The sequence below is a fragment of the Corvus moneduloides genome, chromosome 11 (assembly GCF_009650955.1).
Source record: "Corvus moneduloides isolate bCorMon1 chromosome 11, bCorMon1.pri, whole genome shotgun sequence".
NCBI lineage: Eukaryota > Metazoa > Chordata > Aves > Passeriformes > Corvidae > Corvus > Corvus moneduloides.
Window position 1 is genome coordinate 8,665,970 of NC_045486.1, and position 14,651 is coordinate 8,680,620.

General features: G+C 40.8%; 1 protein-coding gene across 1 annotated transcript in view; it reads right to left on the reverse strand.

Annotated features, from left to right (window-relative positions):
- PTPRG (protein tyrosine phosphatase receptor type G) overlaps window positions 1-14,651 on the reverse strand; it is a 402,551-nt gene that overhangs the window by 378,823 nt on the left and 9,077 nt on the right. The window lies entirely within an intron of this gene.

Here is a 14,651-nt window from a genome sequence, read left to right on the forward strand (position 1 = left end):
CACCATTTTGGCTCCAATTTAATAACACATTTAAAGAATTCAAGAGTTAAGTTCATGTTTAAGCATGTTCCTGAGTTAAGGCCAAGAAGTAAAAATGGGCTGAGTCAATGTAAAAAGAACACAGCATTAAACCAAAGGCACTGATGGCGGCTACCTCACACACCCAGCTGGGTACAGAGTATGAAACCTAACAGTATGAAGTAGGAGTCTCTCCTACATTAGCTAAGAGCTCCTGCTCCAAAGTCAATAACACGATGGTTCTAGCCACACTTACTTGTCTGTGCCTTGAGCACAAAGTCAAAACGTCACACAGGCTGCCTGCAGGCTGGTTTTACCTGTGAGTTCTCATGGCATCCATCAATGCCTGCAACTCTGTTGCTCCTGAAGGGCCCCCACAAACCCTGTGTCAACTACACTTCATAGCTGCTGGCACCTGGCCTTTCACAGCACTCACTGCACTGGGGTGAAACTGCAAAATGACTTTTTATGGGGTCACCTCCCTCTGAGATTAATTTTGTTAAAGGTGCAAATCTTTCAACCTCAACCCGTTCTGTGATATTACAGTTCAGGTAGTTTCAGACCTCTGCTTCAGAAACATGAATTACTATATCATGGGAAGAAACCAGCCTGTTTAGAAGCCAATCCTGAATTATGAAAAACAACAACAAAAAAACCCTGCCATCATTCACAAAGGAAGGAGATAGGGAGAAGGGCTGCTCCTTAATGCTATTTATAGTGCTGCAGTACTCCAGGCTCTGGAGAGATCTGCAGATGCTAACAGGGGAGAAGTCTCTACCCCAAACCGTTCGCCCAAATGGGATGTTCAACCGACCCAGCCCACTTGGTTCTAAAACAAACCAGCAGCTTCCAAATACTGATATTTAAACAAACCAAACCCCACCCACAGCCCTCTGAGCTGCCTGGCTCTTTTCTGCCCTGAGCTTCTCAGGACAGCAAAGCCAATTAAAATAAACAGATTTATGATGCTCACAGTCTTTTCTGCATCAGAACCATTCATGGAGTGCTTACAAAAAAAAAAAAAAAAAAAAAAAAAGTACAAAGGCAGTAAGGCCTGTAGCCAAAACAGCTGAAGTTACACTGCAGGAAATACTTGAGGGATCCTGCTCACAATGGGCGGTTTCCTGTGGCTCCAGCCAGCCCTGCTGCCTGCTCTCCCCCAGGACAGCCCCACAAGGGCTCCAGACCATTAAAGCCAAGCTCTTGTTCAGGAAGCTCAGGCTTTAATCAGTGGCACGATGAAAACAGGGGCAATATTAACTACAGGTAAATCAGCGCCCTGTTTTCCACACATGCTCCCTTTTTGCCTTCTGCAGCTTGAGAGCAGATTCACAGAATGTTCTGCATTGGAAAGGACCCACACAGATCATCAGATTCCATTACACGGGCATGTGTACGTGGGCCTTTGCATCTCAACCAATGGCTGCAATGATTTTAAATGGAAAAAATTTATAAAAAGGGATATATTTATAAAGCCAAAAGCACTTTTTCCCATACTCCATAATTACTTCTATTCATACTTTTAAATTATACAACATTTAACAAGGACTATACTCTGGTTAAAATGGAAGGCAGTTTAAAAGTGTGACGTTCACTGGTCCAAAAAAAGAAGGAAAAAATAGAAACAAGATGAAAACAAAGCCAAAAATCCATCCACACCATTATCATTATCCTGTCACCACCAGTTTATTCTGACCATATAAACACTGGCATGTCATTCTTTTGCTTTCACAGGAGGGAAGACAGAGCTACACTGAAATCAGAACAATACATACTATCATAAGGCACATAAAACTGTACCCAGGATTAAAAAAAAAAAAAAAAATCTGCAGTCCACTGGCAGCCCCAAATTCAGACTATAGGCTGCTGGGGATTGTCACACAGGTACAGCTTACAGGAACACAGCAGCTAACCCAGCAGCTCAATGTAATGCACAGTAGTTTAATCATAGTTGCACTGGAAATTCTTCAGGGCCAGATCTGTACTTACCCAGACCAGGTGCAAAGTCTCTCCTACATTTGTTGTGCTACATAAAGCACTCACTAGGTTGATACTACAAATCCATACATTTTTAAGAATTATGTCAAGGTACATTTTGCTTTCATTATTTCTTAACTCTCAAAGAAGCACTACCCCAACCATTTTTTCCCCTCTTAAGAAAATAAATCACAGCATCCCATCCTTCCCCTATTGAAGTCTGTGGGATTTTGCATACTTTTATTTGCCATTAGCTAGTAACTCCCACACAGAGTGAACCTGGACTACTTTCATAGTCACCAGCATAAATGTTTTGTCAACCCACAAAATTGCAGAAAAAAATGAATGAATGACCATTACAAATCCATTTGGGCTACATCGTTATCATTTCAGACTACAACCAAATCCCATTTTCCCTTTGCAAATTCAATTTCCATCAATAGCCCCATACATCAGTGGCTGCTCATGTTTGTGGACTCATTTTTTACTTTAAAAAAAACTGAAAGATTACTGCCAGTGTACAATAGGCAAACTGCATTTTCAATTCCCAACACATGTGCTTCAGGGAAAAAAAAAGAAACACAAGGTAAGGGGAAGAAATGCAAATGACTGCACTGCTATCAGCTGTATATTACCCTAGTGGCATTACCACACTTCATATCTCTGGTTGCACACTTCAGAGGGGAAAAAAACCCCATTACATTGCCATTCAAGTAAATTCTCTCATCATTTTACTGAATATTAATTTACTCTTTAGGTTTCTATTATATTTACCCTAAACCAATCAGGGATGTGTCTTTCTACATATAGAGTTTTTTATCTAATTTGGCAAAAATCTTCCCCTGACCAACATGGATAACAAGCTAGATTTCAGATGCAACACTGCTTTCCAAGTGACAAGGCAAAAAAATGCAAAATGAAAAAAACCACCCCCACATATTGAAAAGATTGGACAACTGTTTGGTGTGCCAAACCTCTTCCACCCGTTCTGTGGATAATCACAGAACGTGATGTGGTAATCTGCAAGAGTCAAAACTCTAGGATTCTCAGAAAAAAAAATTTATTCCATCATTATTACAGCTACCAGTACCCAGCACACCAAGTTACCTTGCACTGAATTTCAGCATCTGTGCTGCATGGATTATTCAGGCACGCATTAGCTGGCTGCTTCTGGTAAACACTCATTTCATTTGTGATGTGCTGCACTGCAACAGAACAGCTCTTGAGGGAATTAGAGCAGGCAGGTAGCTCCCGCCAATCATTTCAAGGGTCCATTCTCACACCAACAAACAGAAGATTCAGACACAATGCCAATTAGTGCTAATTGTAGTTTTCTCCAAGTCCCTCTGCAACCAAAGATGACAGAGACTTCATACGTGCTTCTTAACATAAGTGGCAACACTAATTTTGTTCACTTCAAAATCCTTTCTGAATGCAGAGTTCCAAGCTTGATAAATAAGTTTACCAAGTTTTCAAATGGAAATAGTACCTCTTTTCTAAGGAATCCACTCAAGTATTTTTCTTTACCTCAGTGTCACAGCTATCTGAATAGGAAGTGGTTGTTCTGTAGGTTTTCACACTGCATTTCCCTAAATAGAAGACTGTGAATCTTCAGAGACCTTGACAAGAAGAAATTATAAAGTGCCATACTTTGGTGCTGCACACAGAGCCAAGGGACCTTCTCCAACAGTGGGAGCATCCAGTGCTGCTCAGAACAGGCTGTGTCTGAAATACCCTTGGGACACAGCAAAACAGCGGGGCTGCTTCTGCACACACCTGGAGTTTCTTTGCGTCCAGCAGCATCATCTTCTTTCTCTCCCTGGCTGTACACACTGCTCTTTGGAGCTGTAGGAACCCTCCCCCAACACATGTAGAGTTTTTGATGTCAGAAGCTGCTCACTCAGGTTCTCCTTCCTTCCCTGGCAGGCAGGGATCTGCTCAGCTGTACCAAGAGCTGCCCACAGCTTCCTGAAGGGCCATGTCAGGTAACCACAGACTGAGCACAACAGAGCAAAATCTTGGGGAGTTCAGTTCAGGTCAATGCTGTCATGTTCATCAATGGGGAACTTTAAGGGCAAATGTTAGTGGGGACAAACACAACCTCAATTTCTCCAGTGAAGTATCTGTATCATCTGTGAAACCCACAGTAAAATATAATTATGGCTTAAAGAGGACATTTTGGAAATAGTTTCTATACCTCAGTTTCACACCAATCCTAAAACCACCAAAATCAGTCTAACAAGATTCCCCAACATACATCCATCCAGAGCCTTTCAAGCAACACATACAACTGAGGACTAAAACTCCGTTTGCTGCCAACATTTCATGCCTTAATCATTCTATGTTTAAATACACACATCTACAAAACAAATCTCATGTCCACAGACCACAAGCCTTTTAAAAAAAACCAAAAAAACAAAATAGAAAAATGTTAACAATTAATTAAACCCGTTCTCATTACCTCAATTTCTATCTGCAATTACAATCATTTCCCATTTAAAATATCTACCACATTTTATTCTTAATTAAAAATTACATCCTTGCAATGAATTGCAATATAAATTAACAATTCAAATATTATCTATGCAAATTTGTTAGTCCTTTGATTTTTCCTCCATTTATGCAAAGTCATGTATAGGTTTATTTTTATTAAGCTTGTATAACTTCACTCAACATCTTCTATTCTGAACTCTACACATATTTCAATCCAAGGATACAGGAATAAGTTGTAAATTACACTATTTCTTTTCAAGTCCCATACCATTCATTTAAGAATCAATATATATGTGAAGAGGTGTCTTTCCTAAATAATTAGAAAAAAAACCCTGTAATTTTAAGATTCAAAGGCATGTTAAGTTTCCAATGGTTTTGACAACAGCTATTTCTTCAGGCCCTGCTGTGTAAAGCCATTGGAGAAATTGCTGTAATACAACAAAACCCCATCTTTAAATTAGCTTTGCTTGCACCCAGAGCTCAGTGACTTGACTCCTCAACATGACTCCCTGCCCTCAACTCTCCCACAGGCTTCTCTTATCCAATTTGGTTTTATCTCCCTCAGCAGTGTTTTGAACTTTTATCCCAGATTTAAAATTTCTCCCTCCTTCATCAGCCAAGAGCAAACTCAGATTCTCCAAGTGAACAAACCCAACACAAAGCATTAATGCCTTAGAACATGAATTGTTTGCCAACAGTGTCTGTTGATTTCAAAGGAATTCAGCAACAAAATAGTACCAAAATGGTAACTTTTTTCTAAGTTTCAGCACCCACTTTGTATTGAGAAAACCCAAGAGTTTAAAACCCATTTAATAAGAGTATCATTAGAATAATATATTCAGAATTACACACATACCAATCACTACCTTGCCCAAAGCTACTCTTGCACCCCACTCCAGCAGGAAACACACTGAGCACAAGATCAGCTGAAACTGTGCCACACACATACAATGAAGGGGGATTTCTCAGCAAGGATCAGCCAGCTCCAAGAGGATGCCTGTGACTCCGCGTTCTGGCTTCCCTGCCAAGAGAGGGCATTCTGCAGCTGGGAGAAATTAAGGCATCATACAGTAAGTTCTCTTCAGCTGTGTGGTCATAATCCGAGGTTATTCAGAATGGCAATTAGCTGTGCATGCTTAGTAAGGGAGCAAGCAAAGGTGGCCAGATGCTGCACAGATAAGATCCACACACAGACTATCATTATAGACCAGAAGATGAATTCTTCAAGGTCCAGAGGGCAGTGCAATGGCTTTAAACAGAGTATATACTTATGAGGCAATTAGATGTGTCAGTGTGAGGCATAAGAAAAATGCAGCAGATTGCAGCAAGATCTGCAGTTTACAAAATTACAACAACAGATCTTGAAGTCAAATTATACAAACACAATTACACAAATTACATTGTAACCTTCAAAGGAAGAGGTCTTCATTGTATTCCAAAAGCCTCATTGTGTTTTATTAATAAATTCTGGCAGGACAAAGTTTGAAGTCATGCATTTATTTCAGTATCTAGTTTAAAACCCCCTTTATTCAGTGATCTTTTTCTGTCATAATCTCCTTATCTAATTTAAACAGAGTGCATTCTCTTGCTCTGAGTGTAATTTTCATTTAAGTTGTTATAACTTGTGCACAAAGGAATATGTCAGTTCACCTCACCAGCTAATACATTCTCCTGTGCTATATGCAAGCAAAAGCAGCCTATTTATATATCCCAATATGAGACTCACTTTTTTTACAAAAAAGGACAGATAGCATCAAGCCCCACATAGCACACCTGGGAGAAGTCACGGGACATTTTTACACAAATATTTATTCTTCTTTCTTTCTTTCCCAATCTGCAAAGACTGCTTGAAATAAAAGCAACCAGAAAGGACTACGATCTGAAGGCAGTTCCCTGGCATTGTCTTCTCCCTCTCACTCTTTCAGAAGAAAGCACATATGAAGTCTGTCTCCCCCTCCAATTATGTCATTTGTTCTCTGCTAACTCCTATCCATGTAAAAAAAAAAAAAAAAAAAATCCTTCTATCCAAGATTGTAATTGGAGGAGCTTTAAACAGCTAATTTAACCTTGGGAGGATGTTCATTTTCACTGAGCATATCTCTCCAATCTACAAAACAGACAAACCCTTCCTTTCACCTGAGCATGCCATTCTTTAATTGTGACAGCACTGTGAGATAATGCATTTCAAATAGTTGATCAACCCAGGGGGAGTATGAATGCCCAAATATTTAACAGACAATGATGCCTTTTAAAATGAAAACTCAGGCTTGTGAGGATGGTTATTGCATGATCAACAGCATCCCAATACCATCACATAGAGACAATTTATTTTACACACCAAAAAGAACTGCTTTTTCAGAAAGTAATCAGTAATTAGCAGCTGTACCATTTTTGATCTGTCTCAGCCACTGCATATCAGTTTACCAGCTCACAGCCTTTCTCAGAAGAGATTATCTGATTAAAGAGAAATGGAAAGACTACTGCTATTTGTCCTCTTTGAAAAATTCCACCAGCTCAGTGTCAATGCTGATTTCATGATTATGGAACTCCAGAGTTTCATAATAGTTTTTGAAAAAACAGATTTCTCCTACAGCCAACCTTAGAGAAGCTGAAAAAGTGAAGGTGTAGCTGTAGCATCCCCTAGGTCAGAGAACCTCAGGTAATACTGAGGAAAGGCTCCTTTATTCTGAAGTGTAGCATGGTCTGATAAGACAGGTGCATCCTAAAGGAATTCAAGCCATTAAAGGAAAAAAGATTCCCTGGAGAATATGCACCTTCTCTTCTTCACTGTCAATGTACTCATAACTCAGCATTGCAAGGCACTGGGACCCCTAAGTACATCTGCTGGCATGATAAACATTGCCCAGAAAGATACCAGAGTCCTCCCAAACACTTGGATCCACTCAGTTCAAACTGTTGCTGTGCAGCACAAACTTCTCCTTATCTTGCTTCCCAAGCAGACAAATCAGGTAGGCTGGCACCTGCATAAACAAACAACTCCCAGGTCAAGACGGCCTGGCTGCTCTCTCACTCTGTCTTTACACAAATTAAAGCAGGAGGAAGTCTGGCATTTGATACCTACCTGAGCTAAGCTCAACAAGATGCAGCACAGAAGTTGACCTCGTCCTTTGCCACAAGAGTGAGAAGCCCTCCTGTGTCAGTCAGCCTGGGCTGCATTTACCTGGGTATACAACTGCTCATCCTTGTGCAGCAGGTCTTGAAAGCACCACCAAATACTTTGCCAGCACCCTGCTGAGCCAGAGTCTGGGAGGGAGAAAGCACAGCTACTTCCTCAGAGCTTCTCATCCAAACATACATCTTCAGCATCCACATTAACCAAACCCTCAAGCCACCCTCACTCAGCTGGGAGAATGCAATGAGGAAATAATTCCACAATGTTTCTTTGACCAAAACAATCTATGTCACTGAATTCAAGGACACAACTGGATGCTTTCCCTAGTGTCTCCTTACTGGCATGTTTTAGCATCATACAAGACACAGGAACATAAAGAACCAGGACAGACTGTGTTTTATGATTATACTGAGATGAACATGGTCCAAATAGTTCAAGTCTAATTAAATTTAAATGCTTCTAAATCAGGAGTGACTTTGGTCAAAGGAGAGCAGAGGAGTCTAGTTTGCCAGTCACAGGTGTGATGTGTTTACACTGGCCTTCACTGCAAGGATGGAGTATCACACACAACTCTTCTGTAGCTGTCACATCCAACCCCAGAAACCAAAGCTAGAGCAATTCAACCAGGTTCGATGTCCTGGAACTGATGAAAATGCAGACCGTCATCTGAGAAGTGCTGGTTACACACAAGCCAACTTAATAAGGTATTTTTAGCAGGTTTGTTCAGCTTCATCATCTCAAAAAATAGCTACAGCCCAGTCCATTGGTGCCCTTCTCAGGGATATGCGAACATCAGGAGACACTGAGGTCTTCAGGGTCAACACAGCCCATCCCTCTTCAAAGCCTGCATTTCTTCACAGTAAGGTTCAAACCAGGACACCAAAACTATCCTGTTTGAGATCCTACAATACAAAGTCTCTCAGAATCATGGTAGCATTCAGACTTTTTCCCTCAAAACTGTCATCAGATCCTTTCAACTCTTCTATGCTTGAGCAAATCACCTGTGATCTGGCATACTGTGCCATGCAATTTCCTTATAATCATCACTTGCAGAATTCTCCCATGTTCCACAGTGAGAATTCTGGGCCTCACAAACACTCCTGGGATGGCACTAAACAGATAGGAACTGGGGAAGGAGTAGCAAAGAAAAATATTGCTGAAGTTTAGATTAAAATACATACTAAATTGATTTTTAGAACACCAATGTGTATTTTACACTGACTCTGTTGCCACTGTTTCTACTGCTTTTCTTGAAACACTAAAGAAAATACATTGTTGGCAAAATAGAGCCTAGACAGGAAAAGGGAGAAATCTGGCTGTGAACATGATTGTTCAAATTGCTTGTTTTTAAACACTAATGCCTATGGACACATTTTTTGCAATGAGGAAGAGCAGTGAAGGAACAAGCTATCTCCACACATTTCCCCTCCATGACACAAGCTGCCCAAACTGATGAAGCAACATGTAAACTATAAAACATCAATGCCACTGTAGCTTTTCAGGGAAGAAACTGCAATGAAGCATCATTGTCCTCTATCAGCATAGCCTGTGGTAGATGAGGTTTTTTTTGTCAACATTGTAATAAGTCATTCACCAGTCAGATTTCATCTGATGCTGCACCATTACACTCAAGGTAGAAATCTCCACTGACTGAAGGGGGACTTTTTTCAAGACCAAAACCAATAGTCCTGTGTAACCAACTACCTGTAATGTAGCCCTTCTCCACCACTTCAACCCTGGTGCAAAATTAACAGGTGCTTCCAGTTTTTATTTGGACACTTAAAATTCTGGCTTCAAAGCCAACAGAAAAGCAGTAGCAAAAGACACTTCAGCCAAAGGAACCACAAGGCCATCTCCCTTCAGTATCACCCACCTAAGAGGTTTCTGCCCTATAAAGCAGCCTCATTACTTGGTTGGACAGGACTATTCTTAAAAAAAGAAAGCCAAACTGATTTTGCAATGGTGTCTCTAATCATGGATTCAGACACACAATATGAATCCCCAGTGAAAAGTCAGTTCTACTCTACTACTACAATATCTGCTGAATATTTGTTCTATTCCACCTACTAACTGCTTTACTAATGGAAGAAACCTATCCAGGTATATAATTCCTAAGCTTAATTATTATTATGGCAGTATTTAAAAGCAGTTGTATTCATAAATATATATATATATATATATATATATATATATAGCAATACATAGCAACTTAGGACCTTAGGAGTGCTCAACAGACCAGACAATGACCCAAGGGGATCAGAGCATCCTCCTTACCAGAGACAATAAATATCTGAGAAATCAGGTCCCAGTGTCTGGAAAACTGCTCCAGGCCATCAGCTCCAGCAGGATGGACGACACAACTACCTGCAGCCATGATTCCAGGAACCAAACTCATCCTTGCAGCCCACCTAAGCCCTGGACAGCAACCACTGCCTGAGTGTAAGGGCCCAGCTACACCAGAGAGGGACAGGGCAAAGTAAGGAGTCCCCAGTCCCAGTGGGAGGATTCCTGCAGATGAGAAGCAAATGCCTACAGCAAGGACAGCACAGTGCTCAGAAAGGCAACACTGCACCTTGTGCTGAATTTTGGTTTTGCAGCCAAGGAGAATGACACAGGAACCCACATGGCAAAGACAATCAGAAGAACCACAGACCAGTGACCATCAGAGCAAGTCATTAGTGGAAGACAGACAAGAATGAAAGGACAAAGGAATAGCAAAGCAGCTCTCTAAAGTTATTGATAGTTCTGAATAATATACAATTCCTCAGTCTAAGGTATTTCCATGACATGCTGCAAATATTAAAGACACTAACCCTGCATTATTCTTACAGTCCAGCCAACAGGTCTCTGGAGCTCTTTTTTATTATATATCCAAACCCACAGCATTAGCTCCTTCACAGCCACCTTTGCACCACTTCAGTGTCATTCTGGAAGGCAGGACAGCAAAGCCATATCATAAAACACAAACAGGTGAGCAGGCCTCTCACAGAGCACATGTCTGAAGACAGCAAGGGCAGGCAGAAAGGTCCAATTTTTGCTGATGCTGCTTGTATCAATCACAGCAAAAATCAGTGAAAGGCACCAAGGGGAACACTGGATAGTTCATCAGCTTTCCAGAGCAGACAGGACATTACCCCTGGCTTTGATCCTTTATTTCTCTCAGTATTGCATGCCCCAGACAGCCAGTAGAAATGGTGTTCACCAAAGCCATGTATTTCATGTCCACCTCACCAATAAAGAACACTCGCAGTAAGGCCCACACACTTCAACATCATTTCCAATGAATACAACTGAAAGCAGCAAACTCCAGGATGGCCTTTACTTCACAAATAGAAGCAAAAAGGCAAATCAGAAGCAAGGAGACTGTAAAAATCAAACTGTAAGGCCCATGTCTCATACTCAGTGTACATAGTTTAGAAACACCTGGTTTTGCAAAGAAAGAGAGCACTGCTTCATTACATAAATGAAGTGCTCATAGCCTCAGTTCAACTGAAAGCATAACTGCCAGGCACATTAATAATTATGATCTGATCTTCAGCTTTTTAGCAAGTGAACTTGTTACTAATAGGGTGCAAATGAGACAAGCTGGAGTTGTTACTCATTGATAGTGTGCATCTTACAAACCTCATCTGTCTCTGCACCACTGTATTTGGATCATGTCTCCCAAATACAGAAGTGAACAGGGGAATGCAATTTCAAACAACAGGAATGAAGAGGCACTGATCAAGCTAGAAGTCAAAACTGTACAGCGTGAAGGCTTAATCAAGACTACTGTGAAACTGTAAGACTCCTCAGAGCCAATGAAAAAAGTTAATTTTCTTCCTAAGTTGGTTTTCACCTTGGAAACTAATTGTTGAAAGAGAAAAGGTCACACTGCTTAATAGCATGAAATAGGGAAAACAGTACATGCAGATAGTGTTTGACATGAAGTATTAATTACCCTTTTGACAGAGCATCTGTTTGTGCTGTGATGCATTACTCCTTACACTGAACCATGGCTTGGGATTCACTTATGATAGGTGTCACTAGTGTGTGGACAAGTCACTTTTACCTTACATCCCTGGATCACTGTATCCCAGGTTTGCTCATGTATTTTTAAACACAGCTGGTTTCTTGGCACACAAACATGAATTGCTGTGTGGTTTTAAGTGATTAGCTAAAAAGAGATGGCTTGCTGTTTTGTTACCAAATTCAAGAAATTCACACACAACTCCTATGCTGCCTCCAAGGGTGAAGGAAATGTGCTCTTCATCACGTCATCTAGTCACTAATTATGTTGTGTTCCTACAAAACACTACTTTAGCTGTTAAAAGAACAGTCTCTTCCTTTGATTACCAGGGTAGCCAGGTCTGCCTTTTTTTGCCCTTGGTTTGCCCTCTTCCTTAATTCATAAACATATCTGAATCAAAGCAAGCAGAAGGAAAAGAAAAGGTGAGAGAAAAATGAACCCAAGAAATTAGAGTAACAGGTATCTCATAACACTTAGGCACTTCAAAGGAGGGTCAAACAGGAAATGAGATTTAGACCAAGCAAAAGGTCCTTGTACTCAGAATTAAGAATTCTAGGAATTCTTCAACATTTCTTAAATTACAAGAAGCATTAAGCAAGATAACAGCAACCCAACAAACCACCTGAAAAAAATACAGGCATTTACTTTTCCAGCAAACCACTAAGGATGATCTCCTACACCCTGTGATCAACTCACAAGAGCAGCAACACTTCCTCGTTTGGACATTTCATCAGAGCACTGCCTTCAAGTATTTTCTCTAATACTATGTTATGGCTCACCACTGCCTTACCTGCGAAGCCCCAGCACTGCTGCAGTGTGAATTCCATGTTGAATTTTACTCAGGTTAATTGTTATTGCTGGCAATCTGCTGGCTGTGGGGTAAAAGCCAGCTGACAACACAACAACAACTTCTTACATGAATTGGTGTAATGCACAAATATCCAAGCCAAAGACTGAAAGCAAAGAGACCCAGACTCTGCTTTTTCCACTGGAAGTCATCCCTGCAGAACACTGCCCAAATGTACTGGGGAAAGCCTGAGCTACCGTGCCAATGCAGGACTCCAGCATCTCAGTATTCACTGCAGCCCCCAAGATATTTTTAAACTACTTCTAACTGCCAAGTATTTTTTACTGCATTTATTTCTCAGTGATGACTTAAAGTAAGTGCTTATTTTAAATCATATTTGACATTTTGTTAGGTACAGTGGAAAATAAACCAATTCCTACATATGCAAAAATTAGGAATTAATGAGGCCTGGCAATTATCTTGATGGAAAGAACCAAGTGACTTAGTTGAACAAACAGAGACTCACTAAAAAGAAGTCTGCTCTAGTAGTTAAAAAACAAATGAAATTGCTTCTTATTGATTTTAATTTAGGTTGAAACACTAGCTGTCTCTCCAACAAAGCCAGAAATGGAAACAACTATAAATGAGTACAAGATGTGATAAGATAGACAGATTCTTAAGCAATCTAGTATAGAGATGATCTCCAGTTTAGACAGTAGTTAAAATATGATATCATATGTACGGATCAATAAGTAAGTTTGCATTTGTCTCAGCTCCAAAAGCCAAAAAGCTATGTTCTCTTTTCTTTAGTGACTCTAAAATGTTGTCCAATTAAGCCCTACTGGTTTTTTTCTTACGGATCCTCTAGATTCTAATTTACAAATAAAATCAAGAGAAGCAATTAAATGTTAAGTACTATCAGCATGTTTCCCCAAGTGATGCACATATGGAACAGAATAGAAGTAGTCCAATCTTGATACAGAAGAACGGGTTACAAATTGAAATACATTCCTATTAACATTACTCGCAGGCTTCATGCTCTAGCAAGTCCCAGAATCAGCACCATGCTGCCCATCCCTGTACAGCACAGGAGCCTGCACCTCCACTCTCCCAGGCTGCAGCAGCTCTGATCCACTTGACTCCAGTCTCCAGAGCCAGCACAGACACAGAGCAGGGGCTCAGGGTGCACAGGAAGAGTGTGTGCAGCACAGAACAACACTAGAAGGGACTTTTGGTGATGGTCATCCAGCCCATCACATTAAAGGCTAATTAAAACCTTCCTGGCAGACTGCCTGGTCACTCCTCTCTGCTCTCCAGACAGCATGCACTGCCAGGGCCTGCCCAAAGCACACCAGAATATCAGGATCAATCAAGCATGATTTATGACCCTTTCAGCATGCCAGAACTTAAGCCAAGATTACCTGGTAGGTACAGATCAGGTCTTAGTGTTTTTTGTGAAGGCTCCTGTATTTGGAAAGCAGGTCTCCCTCTCTCCTTCAGCCACAAAGATCTCTCCACTTTCTCACCTACCTTTTCAGATCCCAGCCTCTTCCAGATAATATTAGCTGGGGGAGAAGGAACTGTTTTTTCCTCATTTGATATATGATGCTAATCAGACACAATCAAGGTAAAAAGCTAAAAGCATCCAAGGGATGCCACCCTAATGGAAATAGGGTCCCAGTAACAGAGCAGATTTAAATTCTTGCAAACAGCTCAATATCCAGTCCTCCCACCAACTTCCAGCAGAGGAGAAAAAGAAAAACTCTCTGCCAAAACCAGCAGCATGACTAACAGTAACAGTGTGAGGGTATGGATGGCAAACCCTCCCCCACAGTCCTAAGAAATCTACTGCCTCCTTGGGATTACATCCAAATTGTAATACCTACTCCAAGTATCTGATGAAGATCATCTCTTATCCACAGCTCTGTCCTCACACAAGGGTGATAACTGTGGCCAGAAGATCACAGGCAGGTTCAGGAGCTGTGTGAAACCTTCAATGTACAATGTCTGACGGAAGTCAAAGCCTGAGTTACCCTCTTTAGATAACTCCACATCATCTGGACTGTTAGAGGATGCACTGATTGCTACTCCCTTAAAAACTCCTGGGCTTGAAAAGGAAACAAATGAAACCAGAAGAAATTATCTGAGACACTAAGACTGCAGAGGGCTTAAGCCTTTCTTTCTCTTTCTAAAATTGCCATAATAGCAGCATTCAAGCCACATTTAAAGAAAAA